This window comes from Elgaria multicarinata, chromosome 8 (assembly GCF_023053635.1).
Source record: "Elgaria multicarinata webbii isolate HBS135686 ecotype San Diego chromosome 8, rElgMul1.1.pri, whole genome shotgun sequence".
Lineage (NCBI taxonomy): Eukaryota > Metazoa > Chordata > Lepidosauria > Squamata > Anguidae > Elgaria > Elgaria multicarinata.
In genome coordinates this window covers 46,102,700-46,122,904 of record NC_086178.1, presented here as the reverse complement: position 1 = coordinate 46,122,904, position 20,205 = coordinate 46,102,700, and the positions used below count along the sequence as shown (strand labels likewise).

General features: G+C 41.3%; 2 protein-coding genes across 2 annotated transcripts in view; one reads left to right on the top strand and one right to left on the bottom strand.

Annotated features, from left to right (window-relative positions):
* ITM2C (integral membrane protein 2C) overlaps window positions 1-20,205 on the bottom strand; it is a 370,458-nt gene that overhangs the window by 1,598 nt on the left and 348,655 nt on the right. The gene's annotated exons all lie outside the window — the stretch shown is intronic.
* Window positions 1-20,205, top strand: part of ST6GAL1 (ST6 beta-galactoside alpha-2,6-sialyltransferase 1) — an 87,312-nt gene that overhangs the window by 41,644 nt on the left and 25,463 nt on the right. The window contains exon 2 of the mRNA XM_063132251.1: window positions 16,010-16,161. The gene's annotated coding sequence lies outside the window, so the exon portion shown is untranslated. The remainder of the gene's footprint in view (window positions 1-16,009; window positions 16,162-20,205) is intronic.

The window sequence follows — 20,205 nt, the reverse complement described above, 5'->3', positions numbered from 1 at the left end:
ACGTGATACATGACACGTCTTACTCTTTTAGCGAAGGTGCTCAAACAGGGCACTCATCTAAATCTCCTTGAAATAGTCAGAGATGTTTGACTCTGACCGTGTAGCTTTCTGGTGTTTGCAAGTTAATGTGAATATTGACGCTACTGTCATGGGAGGGAGGCACAGTGGAAATGAGTCCATCTGTACTGTTCTTCAGTGTCAATACAGTTTTCTCACTCTGGATTGGGGCATGTGTGCACTGAGAAAGAAGTGCCTTCTTTTTTTATTCTATTCATGCACTCACTCTACTCTGAAACAGAAACATGTGGGAAGATGTATTGGAATGAAATATTGCAATACATCTTCCCACATATCAGAAAACCTAGAAATACTATAAAACCTAGTGGACTGATTGGGAGAGGTGGGTGGGCTATGAGATCCTTAGATTTACATGCATTCCTGGAAATAGGTACACAAATAAACAAATAAACACAAATAAATGAAGTCACACAAATGTATCACTACATGCACACATTATGTTCCAGTTTCTTAGTAAACAACAGGTGGGCAAACCCACTGGAGCTTTGGGGGCTAGGAGGGACATATTTAACCATCTGTGTATATTATGCACTGTGAATACTAAACTAAGAAGTGTCTGAGTAATTATATATTAAAAGAGGAGAGTAATTATTTTTCTCCCAGGTGATTTTTCTATTCAAAATTGTCCCTTCAACAGTTTTTCTGCATCCATGGGAAAGATATAGGTCTCTCTCCTATGTTCCTATTTAGTGGTGGTGCGAAAGAAGGCTTTCTTGGTGGCTGCTTCCATGCTTTGCTACGTTGGCTTCCTCTCTGCTGTCCTTAGCCTGGTAGGCAAAGATATTCGCATGTAAGCTGGTCACTAACTTTATTTTAATCTTGGATTTATGACTGTCAGCTGCCTTGAGCACCAATTTTTTTTCTTTTGGTGAAAAGGTGGGGTATAAATCAAATAAATTAATTAACAAATATTATGGAAGTTAAGTTATTTAATACTTCCGTGTGGAGCAAGTATGAGATAAAACTACCAGGATCATATTGCTTTTATACAAATCTGTGTGGTGTCAACACTTAGCTATATTTTGTACAGTTCTGGTTACCACACCTAAAAAAAAAGATATTGTAGAGCTGGAAAAAGTGCAGAAAAGGGCAACTAAAATTATCAAGGAACTGGAGCATCTCCCCTGTGAGGGAAGGTTACAGCAACTGGGATTGTCTAGCTTGGAAAAAGGGAAGCTAAGAGGAGACATGACAGAGATGTATAAAATTATGCATGGCAAGGAGAATGTGGATAGGAAGACATTTTCCTCCCTCTCTCATAATACTAGAACATAGGCTCATCCCATGAAGCTGATTGGTAGGAGGTTCAGGACAGATAAGGAATTTACCACCACAAGATGTAGTGATGACCACCAATTTGGTTGGCTTTAAAAGAGGGTTGGATAAACTCTTGGAAGAGAAGGCTATCAATGGTTCCTAGTCCTGATGACTATGTGCTACCTCCAGTATCCGAAGCAGTAAGCCTATATACACCAGTTGCTCAGGCAAATTGGTGGGAGGGTGCTGTTGCACTCATGTGCTGCTTGTAGGTTCCTGGTTGACAGCTGGTTGTCCACTGTGTGAACAGAGTGCTGGACTAGGTGGACACTTGGTCTGATCCAGCATGGCTCTTCTTATGTTCTTGTATGTTGCATGAGCTTATGGAACACTGAAGTTTTACATGCATACCTTTTGCTACTTGAGAGGTAATATTTTTCTTTCATTCTGCTGTTTGTTGATGAGGGCAGCAGGTCTTAAATTCCCTTTCAATCCCACTTTTCTTGAAATTACTGACACTGAAGACCCTGATCTCTGCCACCATCATCTTCCATTAACTGTTCACTTTCCTTTGTAAGGTGTTTTTTCTTCTTCTTCTCTCTTTTGCCCTCTTGAAGAGCATTGAGCCAGGGAAAAATAAACCTTTTTATATCACAGAATGGCCTCCTCTTTACACATCATTTAAAATGAACCAAGAGCATCCTTTCAAGACCATGGGGTCTTCTTTTGTTTTTTAAAAAAAAACACTGGGGGGGGGGGAAACATTTCACAGGAAGTTGTTACAAAAGTAACCTTCTGATAAAGCAAGCCCATAATGGGAATGGTTTGGGTGAACCAGTGTGAGATTTCCTGCAGCTCCCTAAGGAAGAAATGTATATTATTCCTGGAGCAAAGAGAAGTTTTGCATCTTGTCAAAGCACTTCCACTGTTGTTGAGCTTTTATCATGCAAGAAAGGAGAAGTGGCCATTTATCCTAATGTAATGGAAATGTAAAATTCCAGTAGCCTGAAAACAGGATTACCATAGGCTTGAGCATAAATCTATTCCATACTAACATGGATTTCAAGCTTGTGTGAATCAAGAGAGAGAAATTTCTCTTCTCATTCTCACTTAGCATCTGGTATTTGTGTATATATGAATGGGTAAGGTTGCCTTGTGTCAGTGGAGGTTCCAGACTATTGGGGTAGTAGAGGTGTGTGGCTTCAGAATATGTTGAAGCATAGAGCATCCAAGTCCCTTACTCTTGTCATTGGATTTGCCTACGGGACAGAACCTCAGGCCCTTGGCCAAATCGAGCTCACCTGAGGCCCCAATCCATTCCTCCACAATTCCCCAGAAAGCCAGGCCAACTTCTCCTGGAAGTTTTACCACCTTACTTGATAGTGATATGTCAATTTTCAGCTCTTGGCCCACAGACTATTAAGTCATTCAAGTTTCTGTGTGGCACTGGCTGATGAAGGCAGGGCAAAGGCAAGTGGCAGCCTTGAAATGGAACAGGAAGGCTGAATACAAAAGAAGGAAGTTCAATTTAGATGTAGCATTTTTCTGAAGGTCTGGAGTTAGAGGAACCCATGGAACCAATAAAGTCACACACACACACACACACACACAAAAAAAAAAACATGGGCTTATCATGTTCTGTCAATCCGTACAAGAGCAAGTGAATAGGCACAAAGGAGAGGAATTGCCATCATTTGGAACAGTCAGGATATGTTCAGAATCTGAGATAAAAAGAAAAAAGGGAGAACTTCCTCTTATATTAGCTATCATGTATCCTATGATGTATCCTCAGGAAGGATACATCATAGTATCCCTGATTAAAGTTCCTCCCAGTTAAAATAACAGCTACGAAAGAGTTGGATTGTGGTTGTAGTTGCTGGTTGTTGTTGTTGGGTCCCTTAGTGATAACTATAGGGGGGAATCCTACTTTGGGACAAAAAGAGCAATTTCCAGGATCTGGTGACAGTGATCTAGTTCTGTGGATAAACCCAAAGAAAGAATACTTAGTCTAAACCCATAAGACCCTGCATAACAGGTGATGCTCAAGCCCACCCACCCCATCTGACATGTTGGTACATGACATCAAAAGCTCAGTACTATATTTTATCTTGAGAAAACCAATATAGATTTACAGCCTAAGAGTGTGATCATCACAACTTTCGGTTTATGATACAGAGCATTGTTAAGGTAAAGTTACCTCCCAGGTCTCTAGCCAGATGATCAAGCTGACTGACATCTCAGGACCTTATAAAGAGGTAGATGAATGAGACTCCACAAAGTAGCTTCTATTCAGTTTATTATAGCAGGTTAACAGTTATGATCCTGAGTTCCTAGTCCCTAACCAAGCATTCTAACACACTGATACATTTTCTGATGGAGGGTTGGACTAGATGATCCTTGTGGTCCCTTCCAACTCTACAGTTTTATTATTCTATGGCCATGCTCACTGGGAGTTATGGGAGTTGTAGTTCCACACATCTAGACAGCAGCAGGTTGGAGAAGTCTGCTTTGTTAGATCTCCTTTTAAGAAATATGTAGCTAAACAAAAGTACTAGCTTTGGATTTTATGTCCTTGTTTTTACCATGAAGGGAACTGTAAAGCCAAATGCTAATTATGCTGCTACTGGAGAGTCTGATTCACTTCAGTGTATCAGTTCAATTCCAAGAAGACAGACAACCACAGAGATCGTTCACTGGATCCTGTGAATAGCATATCTGGTTTTTGTTTTATTTTTATCTGATGGTGCAGTGCATTTTGGCTCTGATACTAGAGTTAATATATAGTCATCATGACTAGTAGCCCTTGATAACCTTAGCCTCCACAAATAATGTCTTAACTTTTGGTTTTTATGCTATCCAAGTTAGTGGCATCATTACATTTTGTGGCAGCAAACTAATATGTTGTGTGGATAAGTTTATTTCATTTCATTTCACTTCTGTACTGCCCAACAGGTGAAACTCTTCTGAGCAGTTCACAAGAACTGAATCATGTTGCCAGTTCCATATTTCTCACTGTTCAGCTTCATTGGATCACCTTCAGTGGTTGCACCATAGATAGGCATGATGATATTAGCAGCTGTTAGTTCCAGTAAGAACTTTTTGAACTGAGGCAGAACCACACATGCAAGAAAAACTGCACAAAAGTTCACATGACAGGTGTGCAAGCCGTAAATGCATGTGCCTGTCGGTGTTAGTTTGACCTTTTTATAAGCTCTGCTGGTCATTTCTCCTCTTTTATTTACAAAGGATCTTGTGTTGCCTAGGGAATGGGTGCTCCTGTGTGCAGTGACATATGCTCTAATCCATTTGTCTGCATATCTCTTACTTCTCTTAGAACAAGTAAACTGAGAGCTATTCAAAGATCAACTTTACAGTGCTCCACATTTACTGTGACTTTATTATTCTTTCTACTGTGTTTCTTGTAATGACTGTGGAAGAATATTTATATACTTAGCTTGTATTCCCCTCACTTCTTTAAGCTTGTCTGCCACTGTATCCTGTTCTAAAGAGGATTTCTTGTTTCTTGTACACTGCTAAATCATAGACCTCTGGCTCTAGACAGTTCCGTGGACTGTAGAATGTGCAGCCGTTCCGTCTTTTTGTACTGTTTTATATTCTTAGTCTGGAGATAATCAATTTTAAGACAGTTAGAGGTTTGGTAATGTATATGTTAATTGTGGGTCAGAGAGAGAAAGGGAATGGTTAAACAGGTTCTGCAGTCGTTTGTTTTGTTTTTTAAAAATGCCCCCAAATGAAACACACACACCCTGCAAAACTTGTAAATAGGGGTGTGCACGGACCCCCCGCTCCGCTTCTCTTCCAGATCTGCGATTTATGGATCGGGCCGCTTTGCTCCGCCCCCGCTCCGCCCATGCCTGCTCCGCTCTGCTGCGGAGCTCCGGATCCGGATCGGAGCTCTGTTTTCCCCCCCCCCCCATAGGGCTGCATTGAAAGCTAAAAAAGTATACAACTTTTTTTCTGTGAAATTTAGAAACCTCAAGTTTGGCACCATGACACCTCATGGACGTATACACACGCACGCCACGTTTCAAGGGAATCCCATCATCCCCTGATTTTGGGGGAATTTTTGAAAATCGGGCACCCCATTCACACCCCTTTCGATAGCTCCGTCAATTTGCACGTTAAAAACCTCAAACTCGCCACCATGAAAGCTTATCCATGTGTCCACATGGACGCCCAGACTCAAGGCAATCCCATCATCCCCTGATTTTTGGCGGGGCTCTAACCTCTAACGCACCAGCCATAACCCTAATTCACACCCCTTTCGATAGCTCCGTCAATTTGCACGTTAGAAACTTCAAACTTGCCACCATGACAGCTTATCCAGGGATAGACACACATGCCAAGACTCAAGGCAGTCCCATCATCCCCTGATTTTTGGCGGGGCTCTAACGCACCACCCATAACTCTAATTCACACCCCTTTCAATAGCTCTGTTAATTTGCATGTTAGAAAGCTCAAACTCAGCACCATGATAGCTTATCCATGTGTCCACATGGACTCCAAGTTTCAAGGGAATCCCATCATCCCCTGATTTTTGGGGAATTTTTGAAAATCGGGCACCCCATTCACACCCCTTTCGATAGCTCCGTCAATTTGCACGTTAGAAACCTCAAACTCACCACCATGATAGCTAATCCATGTGTCCACATGGACGCCCAGACTCAAGGCAATCCCATCATCCCCTGATTTTTGGCGGGGCTTAAACCTTTTAACTCACCCCAAATCAAGTCCCATTCTACAACTATGTCAATTTTCACGTCAGAAACCTATCCTTTGGTCCCATGACATCTTACCCATGTGTCCACATGGATGCCAAGTTTCAAGCCAATCCCATCATCCCCTGATGTTAGGGGAAGTTTTGAAAATCGGGCACTCCAGTATGTCAGGGATTTAAAGTTGCAATGCAGACAGCTCAATGGGGCCAGTTCAAAGGAAATCCCAACATGCCATTGTTGGAGTCCTGAATTAGGACTGGTTTTTGTGATTTCCATATTTTTGTACAAGCCTGCAAAACCTGGAAGAAACTGAAGACTCAGCATCAGTCAATCAGCTTAAAGGTCAAGTTTGCAGGTGGACTTTATTGAATTATTGGGATGATGCAAAAGTCTAATTGTCTTGCCATTGCCAATTAGTGGTTTCATCATTTGTTCAGGGAAGTGTATATAAAGAGAGTTTTGGAACTTTGTAACCAGATTAAAATATTCTCTCTCTGCTGCTGTGAGCCCTGCTGTAACGTGTATGACCAAGTGTGTGAGTATGTTGGTGTAAATTTGTATTGCCATAAACTGTGTTATTTTCTATCAGTAAAATACTTTATTTTTGTACCAAACAAAACAGACTCTGTCTTGAAGTTAATTTGGTCTTTGCTGACTTTCATAGTTAAGAACCGCTGCTACTCTGCTAATTCACTGGTATAGTGAACAAAAGGGTTTATAAATATAATACTCCTCAAGAGCCATGAGATAACCCTAAATCTTCTTCCACACTTGAAAAATTGATTATTGAACTTGATAATGTCTAAGTGAGCGCAGGAAGGACTTCTCCCCTGAGTCAAAGCAAGACACCATCCCTGCGAGGCGGGAAGGGGAGAACGGAGGGAGGGCAGGCAGGCAGGCAGGCAGACAGGCAGGCAGGCAGCATGCATTGTAGTCCCACAAGGATGGCTTGAGCACTAACGCATAGCAAACCAACCCGTAAGCAGGCGCAAGGAGCAAGTGAGGCAAAGATGGCTGGTTGTTTCTTTCTAAGCCAGCAGTTACGCCTTGAGGGGCACAGAGGAGGACGACTGGGAGCAAGCATGCCGGAGGGTGCTGGGCACGAACCGCAAAGCCCATCTCCCAGGCACCAGGCGGGCAGAGAGGCAGGCAGAGCAGGCTAGGAGTCAGTCCTGGCAGATGCCCCACCACAGCAGTACCCCGGGGGAGGCGGGCAGGCAGGCAGGCAGGCAGGCAGGCTGCGGGCATTTCTGGGGGCACAAGGAAGTGAGGCCAGGATGGCTGGTTTCTAAGCCAGCACTGCAGTTAGTCACGCATTGCAAACGCAAACCATCCCAGCGAGTCGGTCACCGAGGAGGAGGACAGGCTAGCAGAGGGGCAGGCAGAGAGACATGTCATAGATCTAGTATTGGGGAGGAGTCAGTCCTGGCAGATGCCCCACCACAGTAGCACCCTGGATGGGAGTTGGAAAACGCCATCTTGTGGGTCCATACTTCCCCCACCCCATGTCCTGCAGGGTTGCCTGCCTAACCCTCGTGGGGATGGGAGATGCTTAGAGTGGCAGTGCCAGCAGCAGCCTTCGGCTTTCCCCTGGAACCAGTCGCCTTGCCCGCCTCTTTCCCCAGCAAGACCGACTGGTGCTGCCTGTGAAGATGCATCTTCATGCTGCTGGTTCCATAATGCCCTGTAGATGAACCCCTGCTTAGGGTGAGTTTGCAGTGGCGACAGACAGCAAAGCGGGGATCCGCTCCCAACTCAAAGTGGTCCCACACGATGCTTGTCTTTCGCTTCCGTGGTGACACCACCAATTGCCCGCCTGAGCTCTCTGGTGTTGCCACAGAAACAGGGGTGGCAGCGGAAGAGGTGTGGGATGAGACTGAGGAGAGAGCCTCGGCCTGCTGCTGCTCCTCCTCCTCAGCCCCCACATCCTGGAGGACCACCGCCTCCTCCTCCCCCTCCACTGTGCTGAGGACCTCGTCTAGGTCCATCAGCGGGCTCGTGGGCTCAAACGATAATGAAGGAGTTGGGATACTCCTCCTCCTCCTCTAATGTCACTGCTGCCACGTGCCTCTTGCAAAGGGGCACTTTTCCCATTCCCACTCTCAAAAAGAGAACGCCGGGCACAAGTTGCAGAAGAGAGTGGCTCTGCCTGCTGCTTCTCCTGCTTCTGTTGCGGAGCAGCCAGCCAAGGAGTTGCCCGTTTGATTTTCACAGCAGGAGAGGCAGCCTGCTTACTGGTGCCAGCCTGACCCTTGCCTTGACCACTGCTTTCAGCATGCCCCACCACAGACATGTGCCTGCTTCCTCTTCTCATGATGATATTATACTAATACTACTAATGATATCTATAAGAATATACTAATACTAATAATAATATGTATAAGAATAAAATATTAATACTAATAATAATATGTATAAGAATATAATAATATGTATAAGAAATATTACTATATGTAGGGAAATGGGACAAGAAGTGTGTGTGCTTTGCCCAAACAGGATTTGAAATGCTCAATCTGTGGCTGTTGCACTTCACAAACAGTGCACTGCACACACAGCACACTCACACAATAACACAGTCACACACAGAGTCCAAGTAACAGAGAGAAAAAATAGAGAATAATATTTTTTTTGGTATTTTTTTGTATTTTTTTGTATATAGAAGGAAGAAGGAAGATGAAACACAGTCAGGCTTTAAGAGAGGGGAGGGGGGGGACAACCAACCAACCAACCAAACACTCCAAAATTTAAAAATAAAGTTTATATTAAATCAAAGTAAGGGAAAAACACAGAGCAAACTAAGCTAAAAGTCAGAAAGAAGCAAACAAACACACACACACGCCAAGCTAAATCCTAATCTATCTCCAAACACAGCAGCAGCATCTATAACTAACTCCTCTCCACAAACGCCAACCCACAAAGAGACACAAAGCAGAAAGCTCTCAGGGTGGCTCTGCCTTAGTCCCCCCCTCGAACGCTGGGATTGGAGGATGCTTCATGAGGTGATCAATTCTCATCAGGATTGGGAGTTGAATGTGCCTGTCATCGCTTCAAAAAAAAAAAAAAACCACCAAAAAACCACCGGTTTACCCATGCTGTCCCTGTTTGTTGACCCGATTTTTAAAAAAATATGGCACGCGAACCGCACCACGCAGAGAGCTCAGAGTAGGCTCAAAATGACCCCCATCCACGACTCTCTAAGCACAAGAATTTTCAGAAAGATAGCATCAAAACCAACACAGTTATCCCCCTTTCTTTTCCGCAATGCAATCCTATGGGCGAAATGTTTCAAGATGGTGATAGAAGCGGACCGCGGAAACCGGAGTGCTCCGAAAATGGCCGCTTCTCTTCGCCTTGCTTCTAGGGGTCCGCGGTCTGCTTCTACTCTGCCTCTGGGCAAGGCGGAGCAGGCCAATTCGCTCCTGCTTCTGCGCTTCTAATCGGAGCGGAGCACATGCCTACTTGTAAACAGTGGAAAGAACAGGATGACTGTGCTCACCAAGGGCAATGATACATCGGTCATGCCATCTTCCATTTTGGAAAAGCAAACAAACAAATTTTTGTGAACCACCCAGAGAGCTCTGGCTATTGGGCGGTATAGAAATGTAATAAATAAATAAATAAAAGTGTCTCTTTTATTTGACACAGATAATTAATAGTTTTTGCCTAATGCCATTATAAATGAAGCATGTCTCAAGTTTGTTCTCTCAAGCCTAAACTGTGGAGTGGGGTGAGAGAAGAAAGACTATTAGATGGATTTAATTTTTCAGCTTGTGGTATAAGAGGAGCAACAGTTTGCATACGTCTGAGGGCTGATGAGCCAACCCAAACAGACCAACAGACAGCTCTCCTCACTACAACTACCTGGTCAACTTGGAGTTCATGGAGGAGGTATATGTACTCTGTACAGCACCATGTACATTGATGGTGCTATATAAATAAATAAATAATAATAATAATATGTAGGCATAAGCAAGTATCAAAACATGGTGCAGTAAGCTGCATCCATCACTAAGGGCTGAAACAGACATGACTTTAAATCCGTAAATAGTTCTAGAGAAGGCACAGAGGGCCCAATCCAGATCAGGATATTAGCATGGATGGAGTAGGGGGCCTTCAAGCTGCAGGCTTTGAGCCTTCTCTAGAATAAAAATAGAGGGGGGGGGGAATGACACCACTGCTAGATACAGATTTAAAGTAATGTCTGTTTTGGCTTTAGGTGGCTGCTGGTTCTGGGCTCTCCCTGTTTTGCTTTTCCCTTCATCCTGTGCAGCAAATCAGCCCCTTCTCTAGAAAGAGTACTTTATTATGCCCTAACTCACCTGAGCCTAGAAAAATGCAATCAGCCCAAGGCAAGGAACAAACTTCAGTGTGGGGAAGAAAAAATATATATCAGGATGCAGGAGCATGTTTCCAAAAGAGACCAAATTCCATTCGAAGAAGCTCTCGGGGGATGCTATCCAGTAATGGATGGGGCCAAAAATAGCATATTTTAGTTTAAACCTCTTCCCACTAGTAAATAAGCCTTAGGAGAGGCATTTCACCCTTTTAGGATGTGAAAAAATAATGCACAAAAGCTGGGAAACCATCAAATGACCAGGAGTTGGGAAAGTGGATTGGGACCAGGGGAACTGGGTGTGGCCTCCTGGGGACCTCTGGCAGGCCAGATTTGGTCCTGGGCCTGAGGTTCTGCCCTTCTGACTCATTGGTCCAACCAAAGTCCAGTGCTCCCATATCAGATCTCCAGAGAGATACAGTAGCCTGCCCACAAAATGTTGTTAGCTTTCAGCAGGGGTGGGCAACTCCCAACCAGTGGGCTGCATGTGGCCATCTGAAGTCCTTTGTGTGACTGGCCTCCCAGTTTCCCCCGCTGCCACCCAGGATACACACCGTTTCCTGATTCTGCTTCAGGGAAGCTGCTGCCTGGTGTAGCTGCGCTGCTGCAGCAGCTGCCCAGCCTTGACGAGAGGAACAGGAAACCTATTGCATAAAATGGGCATCCTGTGGCCCAGTCTGTGTGTGTGTTGAGAGACAGAAATAGTGATGATTTTAAGATCATCATCACCCCATTATGATTCCACCTCTCTTTCTTTTAAGAGTTCTTAATGGAGAGAGAAAATGAAACAATGTGCAGTGCAGATTGGAGAGAGGGGCCTCTATCCCTGCCCATGCAACACCCAACACTTTTTCCTTCTTCAATGTCCGTTCAGTGCCTAATGAATGGACTGGAGGGGTAGTTCTTAGGTGGGAGTTGTGCCTTATGATTCAACCAGGCATTTTCCTTGTTACCTCATCAGGGATATTTCCGAACATCCTAAAAATGAGCTTTGGGTGTACTGTCAGCCAAACTCTCAAGTAGTAGAAAGGTGTTGTCAAATAACCAAGTGATTCCAGTTTAATGTTGCTCTGCCATTTTGTCAGAAAATATACATTGATGATAGTGTTGCCGAAAAGCTGAAAGGGTGTTTCTTGAGCAAGTAACTGTGCTAGCAAAGGAAGTTTCAAATGTTTTGTGGTTTTGCATGAGGTCTGATCATTTGTGCAGATGAGAGTGCCTGAGTTCTTTTGTAGATTTTCTCAGGTGATAGGATTCTGAATCTGCAAATCATGTTGAGGCCTCTGTGAGTTTCCTTATCTTTACTTGTGTTACTGGGCATTAGGTTGATAAGTTGCTGTTCCCTCTATTCTCATGAGCAGCTGCCTTTCAGCTGTGACATTTTGTCACCTCTCTGTTGGCACCTGTTTTCTCTCTTCCCCTCCCTCCCTCAACATTATGCAAAGCTCATGGAACATTTTCTTCTTCTAAGAGAAAAGCTGATAAATTGTTGTTCGGTTGACAAGTCACAGAACAAGCTTGTGATTTAAATTTAGACACAGAAACGAAAAATAGCCTCTTCTTTCTCCTCCATGTAGATTTACTTTCTATATAGTTTTAAGAAACGCTTACTTAAACTGAGCCTATCCCACAGCTGTTTGTTTTCCTGCAAGGTTGAGTTTGTCAAAAGACCTGCTAGCAGCTATTCCTCAGCCTCAATTGTCCAACTATAGAATGACAACAAGGAAATTAAGGGTGAATCAGTTGGTGTTACCCAGCCTGAAGTATATGAGGTATGGCTAAAAATTAATAAGGTAAATTTAGAAGAGGGGTGTAGAAGATTCATCATTATGTACTCCTAGTTGAAATCAAAAGCACATGGACTTGGAAGTAAGTTGTATTAGCCTCTGGGATTTACTTCCAAGGTAAACATCCATACATGTGAGGCTCTACGGAGCTCAGGTTTGTCTATAGACGAAGGGTTCAGGCAGCTGTTCTGTGGGATGATTTCATACATATATCAGCCTAAAAAACCTGTGGCTCATATTCTCTATTCTGGCTTCAGCTCATAAAATATGTTTTTCATATTGAATACTAGTCAAATGTTTTATCACAGACATCTTTTCCCTCCAGTTGAGAACATATCTGTGCAAAACTCTTTATCAGTTGCTAACCTTATCAATTGCTAAACTTACTACTTGTTTTGACTCCCTCTTCTTTCAGTTGTGTGATCTGGTTATCTGTCAACAAAGCTGCACATAAACTTGATAGTCCTTGCTAATGTATTACTTCGGCTTAGAAAATTCTTTACCTGTGTTTGCTCAAGGTTTTTGGTTAGTCATTGCCACTACTCCTAAATTCAGTGTTTGCTATCACAGCATCCACACTTTAAAGCTTAGTAATGTAAAACAGCTCTAGAAAGTGTGGTTTTGCAGATTCTGGGTTATATTGAATGATTAATTGATGATTTATTTGTAAAATGCATAGGAATTCAGCGTGGTTAAGTCCATAAAACTAATTCATTATATAAACAGTTAGGCAGCATCGAATCTGATAAAAACTATAGCATTTAACTGCTCTGTCCTCTGAAATAAGTGGTGGAATCACTTATTTAAGGTGTCTTCTGAACAGGACCTGTATCTGATTAAGGTACTTTGAAATCATCATTAGGGTTCTCAGATTTATGGAATTTTGTGAAATTCAGATATTGTTTATGATCTTGTGTAGATCTATGTTCTTGTTCCATATACACTAAGGGAATTAACTTTTTTTCTTGCTGATTTATGAGCTAGTAGCTTGTCTGCTTTGTTACTCTTCTTGAAATATTCTTGATGGATGAGACTTTTCAGCTAAATATGTATTTTATATGTCCAGTATATTTCCATATTGGTTTAATTCTTCTAGGATATGAGGATTCTGGGTGTTTTTATACACCGAATCAAGCTCTTTGATCCTATTAATTAGGGCTTCTTTGTATTTAAATCTTTCTTTACAGATCTAATTAGAGGTAGAAATAAAAAACTTCTAGCAGCATCCCATATTGTTCTCCATGACATCCCTTCAGTGCAATTAGCTGCAAAATATTCTTGTATCTTTGTCCTGACATTACGGATAATGTAATTATCCTTAACTTAAAAATGTTCTAAATCTCCAATTGTTTGACTTGTATTGGATTGGTAATCACCAAGAATTAAATAAACTAGAGCATGATCAGAGATAGACGGAAAGCCTATATCAGTTTCAAATGTTTTTAATGAGTTGGGAGTAGGAGGTACTGCATTGCAATGCTTCCGCTCCGACTTGGCTGGTAGGCTCCAGAAGGTGGTGCTTGGGAAACGTTGCTTGGCCCCATGGATTCTCCAGTATGGGGTTCTACAGTGGGTCAGTCTTGTCCCCCATGCTGTTTAACGTTTACATGAAGCCGTTGGGTGCGGTCATCTGGAGTTTTGGAGTGCGTTGTCATCAGTACGCTGATGACACACAGCTCTATTTCTCCTTTTCATCTTCATCAGGTGAGGCTATGGATGTGTATATTTGTGGATATTTGTTTTTCATGTTCACTGTTTTTAACTTTTGTAAACCACCCAGAGAGCTTTAGCTATAGGGCGGGATATAAATAAATAAATAAATAAATAAATGATGTTTTTATTAATAGAGCTGGAGAAACAAAACACATATCAGTTCTAGAATAATTTTCATTTGGAATTGAATAGAAAGAAAAATTAGAAGTAGTGGGTTTTTTAAAACTCCATATGTCTGTCAAATGTAGAGAATGTATGCCTTTTTTAAAAAAAAAAACACTAGATCATTAGACTTGTATTTAACATATTTATATACTAGCCCTTGTTTCTAAATCCCAGGGTTGTGAGGCAGCCAGCCAGATGACAAACCCTAAGGAAGCCCAAGATGCAAAAGCAGATGTTGAGCAGGAGACATAGGCCATATGTTTTAATCAGTTTTATGTATTTTATAATATTTTTGTATTCTATGTTGTTCCCCATCTCGATTCAAAGGGAGATGTGGGTAATAAATAAATAAATAAATAAGTTGTTGTTGTTGTTGTTGGTATTGTTATTATTATTATTATTGACCCAGAGCAAGGCTAGCGCAACAGTCCTCGGCTGGAAATTCAGTTAAATAGAAAACTTCTTTGTAAACTGGCTTAGCTATTAATTAGAAATGCAAGGGTTACCATTAATCTGTCTGAAGGATAGATTTTAAAGCAAATGTTCAATGTGTCTTACAGGTTGAACCTATGCATGTTTACTGAGAAGGCACGTTTAACCTTAAAAGAATCAAGAGGCAGTATTCAGTAAGAGACGAAAGCGAACATAGTTTACCTTGCCCTTGCATAAAGGAATCTAGTGCAGTGACAATACCATTAGCTCTTGCTACAGGTTTTCCAGGGAATCCCATTGTACCACATAATGTTACTGCATTAAAGGTCCCTAGCATAATGTAATTTACATAACTGTTCATGTCTTATTGGATATTGCCCATTGGTTCTTCAGCATATTCCTCCAGGGCTAAACGTGCCTTCTCAGAAAACATGCTTAGGTTCATCCTGTACAACATATCGAGCATTTGCTTTAAAAAGTTTTGCATTTCAAAATAATAGTCCTTTTTCTTCTGGTATTAAGAGCAGACTTTCCCATCAAAGAAAGGGAAAGAAGTATCCGACCTCAGTTTTCCCATTTTATTTATGTACTAGAAAATGGATCCTGCTTCAAACTGTATTGACTGTAACTGTATCCCTGACCATCAGCCAGGCTGGCTGGGAATTATAGGAACTGCAGTACAATGCATCTGGATTGCAGCAGGTTGGGGAAGTCTGGTCTAATATATAAGCCCAACTACATAAATTGTTTGTATAGAGGCAACAGGAAGTTAGGAAGTAGTCTATAATTGGAATATAACATATTCCCACCTCAATTTTTAATAGAGACCTTTATTTATTTATTTTCTGGTTCTTTCTCAAAGGAGAGAGGAGGTATTATAGTCTCCTAACTTCCACCTGATAATCACCTCAATCGCGCGCACACACACACACTCTACCAATATTTAGGAAATGTCCTCACATATCCTTAGAAAGACATTTGAGTGTATTGTTGGAAGACTACTTTTATTTACGTCATACTATTTTTAGTTTGGTTTTGATGAAGTTTGACTAATCAGTTTTATTTAGTTTATTATGGATAGGTATCTTGAATAACCGGGCAACAGATTTCCAAAAATGGTTAAATACATTGCTGGTTCGTGATCAACAATGGCTTGCATTTGTATTTGAAGTCTTCAGGGGTCTCAGAGAGCTTTTGCATTATTATTAACATGTTTTTCTTCATATTGAACTGGTTTGCCAAACACAGGTATCAGAAGCTTATGAGTGCTTTCAAACAACTGTATTATTCTCTTTTCCTCTCCTCAAAATGGAAGCAGCAGTGGAAAAACACAAGAGGGTTACAAATGGAAGATGCCATCATCTGGACACACAGGCAGAGCACAATAAAAGCCCTTCCTGGAAATACACTGTGTCTGATATTTTGCAGCACAAACACATACCTATATTAAAGCACAATACCTTTTGTACTGTTCTTATCTAACACATTTTTTTTTCATTTTGCAGATACGGCCTTCACCCTTTGTTAAATTTCTCATTGCCTCGAGCAGCTGGATTTTGAGACAAGAGCAAGAATTGAGAGAGAGCATACTGAGCTACCCCGCAAACTTTCAGTACTGAGCAGTGCTTACTCTACCTTCTTTATTCATCAACAGCAGGTAAGAAATCTATCAGCAGATTAGAGAGTGCTATGAGGACACAGTCGTTGAAGTAAGATCTCATTTTTGATTCACAATATTGCCGTAGTAAGCATGCCTTCAGCACCCTAAGTTGTAGGATGTTAATATCGTCCATCACTTGAATATGTACCCTGAATCCATTTCTTTTATTGAACATAGGACTAGCCCCACTTTATTTCTCAGGTTGATTTTGAGCAACTTTATTGTTAATCTCATTAAAACTTTAGTGATATATCTGTATTTTTATTTGGGTGATGTACATCATGGTGGTTTGGTACAAAGGATTTTTACCTTTTATAAAGGGCACTAAAAACGTTAAAAAATGCACGTACCATCAGCTGTTCCCATAGACCCCAAGATTACTGGAATGAATTTTATGTGGGGGGTTTTCTTGGATAATGCAGGAAATTCTACTAACTTAGAATATAGGTTGTAGACATTTGTCTGGAGTTCCATCAGGTCTTATTATACCAAGCCTCAAACACACTGTCTCCAGTTTGTTTCTGAGCTAAATTCAATGTGCTGATTTTAATCTTTAATGCCCTAAGCAGTTTTAAACCAGGGGGTTTCACAATTCCCCTCTTTCTATATTAACCTGCTTGACAACTTTTCTCTGAATCCTCATTGCCAGATTTTAGCAGATGGGTGCCCAAATTGGTTGGGGTGCCCAAATTGTAGAATGTCCTCCCTGCTCCCCCCCCCACCCCACAGGTATACTTTGACCCATCATTGCCCAGTGCTTTCCAAGTGGGCATTCGCTAAATGCTTTTTCCTCAGGTACAGACAGAGTTCATGTTTGTGGCATCTACTTTGACTTAGGAATGTACAAGTATTTCATTCTTGTTCACAAATCATCCAAACATGTCCCACTTTCAACCCCAAACACAAACATGAGCAGAAATGCAATTCTCGATAATTTTTTGCAATTTCCGAGCTTGTGTTTGCATTCAAAAGTGTGCACTTGCACATATGAGTATTTACGTAAATGCTTTCCAAATTTGCCTTTCCATGATTTAGCCTATAGAGGGAAATGCACATTTTTGGTCAGGGAAAAATGTGCATTTTTTAAAAATTCATACTTTTCCAATTTGGAAAAATGGTGCATTTCAAAAACAACCGCATTTTTCTTGTTAAAAAATGTGCAGTTTTCCCAATCAGTTGGTGGGGACACGGAAAGATGGTCACATTCATTTACTCAAACAAGGCAAAATAAGCTTCAAGGAACAATTCAATGAACCTCAACAAATTTGAACATGGCATTTTCACCCATTCCTACTTTGATTTACTAGAACTGCAATCTACACCAGCTATAGAACCATGTACAAAATATTTATTTATTATTTATTATTTATTTATTTTATATATTGGGTAGAGCCAGAAATAATACAGCTTTAGTGAGCAACACTAACAACCTACTGCATCCCACAAGCCCTACACTGGGAGAGTTAGATACATCTAATTTAGTGAAGAACAGGTAGTCTAACAGCCTAATGTAGAGGTGTTAAGCCTTTTTGGTTTTGGTCTTGTGAAACAATTGCAAGTCAGAAAACTGCCTTGCTGATCTAATGCAAATTATCAAGTAAATCCTCCCCTTCCTTCCTGCTTTTCTTTACATCTGCGTTTACTTCTGCTTTAAACTATCATTCCTGTTGCTTCACAAAAACCCCGCAAAGTATCAGAAATACCAGTTAAAATGCATCATCATTTAATTTCCAAACTCCTAAATTTATTAGGCCTAACGAAAGATCACACACACACACACACACACACCCAAAAAAGAAAAAATGTGTAAGCTTTTGAGATCCCCAGACCTCTTTATCAGGCAAGATATTATAAAAGGCAGGTTGGGATGGTGGGAGATTACTAGATGGTGAAGTTACATTGCCTGCAGCTCAGCAGATCATGTAATGGTTGCAGGAAGGTCCTGCTATCCCAGGTTAAGTTGGGAAAATGGGGCAAGGCCGGAAATATTGGATCCTCCATTTTGCAAAATATGTTTCTTAAGCAAAACATGTAAGGTGTTTGAACTACACATTAATGTGGAAAAGCAGGTTATAAATTATATAAATAATAACACAGTTCAAACGTTCTCCACATCCATGCTTGACCATCATGCATTTAGTTTATTATTGAAAAAAGGTCATTTTAGGGCATGTTTTGAATACAGCAGTATATATTTATAAAAGTGTAAATGGAGCTAGGGCAGGGGGAAGTTAAATCATTTCTTTACAAAAGACCTCTCCATTTTGCCTACATTATTTTAATCATCCAGTTTTGTCTTCCCTCAAACCGTGTAATTAAAGTTAGATTATGTTTATGCAACCTCAGAGTGCCTTACTTATCGTATAACTGGATACAGAATACATAGTGTTAATTGGTGTGGCTTCTTACTCTAAAGTAAGCACATGGGCCCCAATTTAGATTAAGAGCACCACACATGGGCAGGGTAGGTTTAAAACCCCATAACGTCCACCAGTCAGTGTCTCTCCCCAGACACACCGTATGACCTAAAAAATAAGAAAATCCTCAAAGGATACCTCTCTCTCTCTTTTTTAGCCAAGTCAAGGTGAATCTGAGCAAGTTTATCTGCAAAGAATTAAGGAACTTGTCCACAGCTAGAAAATTGTTCACAGGCATGTAAGCAAAAGGCTTTGGAGAGACAAGCCAGACAGTGAAGACAACAAATAGCCATGCAAATAATTTGTTGGATGTTTGTTTTGCAAGCACTGAGTTACAGGTCAGGCATCTACTGATATCAGTTGTGTTTGCAAATATTGCAATATTAAATCATGAGATGACTTTCCTGGGTGACTTTTTTAGCTGGCTTTACATTCAGTAGAATTTTCTCCATTCGAGAGCAAAAGAACTACTCATCTCATAAGCACATAAGAATGGCCAGGCTGGATCAGACCAAGGATCCATCTAGTCCAGCACTTGGTTCACACAGCGGCCAACCAGCTGTTGACCAGGAATCCATAAGCAGGACATGAGTGCAACAGCACCCTCCCACCCATGTTCTCCAATAGCTAGTGTACATCAGCATACTGCCTCTGAAATGGTAGCACTTAGCCATCAATTTGCAGGGGCCCATATTTTTAGTATGCATCATATCTTCAGCACCTCCGTCAATGTGACCTCTTCCAATGTAGTCTTTCCCTAGGAACCATGCAAATCTTTGTGGTGGCTTGCCTAGGTATACACATTTACGGCAGTTTTAACATAACATTTCACCCAACAGTCACAAAAATGGTTCATGGCAAGTGGAGTAGAAGACCTGGCTGGTTTCTAAGCATGACCAGGTTTTGATTTAAGTTCTAGCTATGCAATAGTAAATTAATATGGCACATGACATGCCTTCCTTAGTAGACCTTAAACCTGAGAGGTTCAGCAGAAGTGAACTGGATATGCTTGGTATGTAAGAATCCACCAGGAAAGAAGAATGGAGTTATCACATCAGTTATTTTGTGCATGCATACAATGGTATAAGAAATTATGCCACAGGATTTCCCCATGCTATCTTATATTTGGATGAGGGATTCACTTTTCTATAGACTTGTGATTGGAGTCTCTCCTAATGGAACCTCTGCAGAAGATTAGTTAAAATACATCACACAGTTATAAGAAAGAGGCTTATCCATTAGCCTCTGGAAGCTGCCCGTTGTCATAACACCTACTGTACAACAAAGCTTGATATGATCAGCAGGTTCGACATAAGCCTGGGGATCAGGAGAGCCAGTGGTCAAAGTTTGTGGGAGTTCTAGTCCAACAACATCTGAGGTATCCAAAGTTGGCAGCTTTGTTCCAGTCCAAAGATTCAACAATAGAATGGTTAGTCTTTAGGTACCAAAGGGCTCTTTTCAGTTAAATAATGTGCTTTTTCATATCAGATGAGCAGATGGAGTTGATACATGTGCAGAGGTCAGAGAGTTGTCTCTTTCTTGTTTTACTCTGTTTTCATAAAGGTATGTTCAACCCTAAATATCTTCTGATGAATCCAAAAGGCTTTCAAAGCCAGTCCCTAAA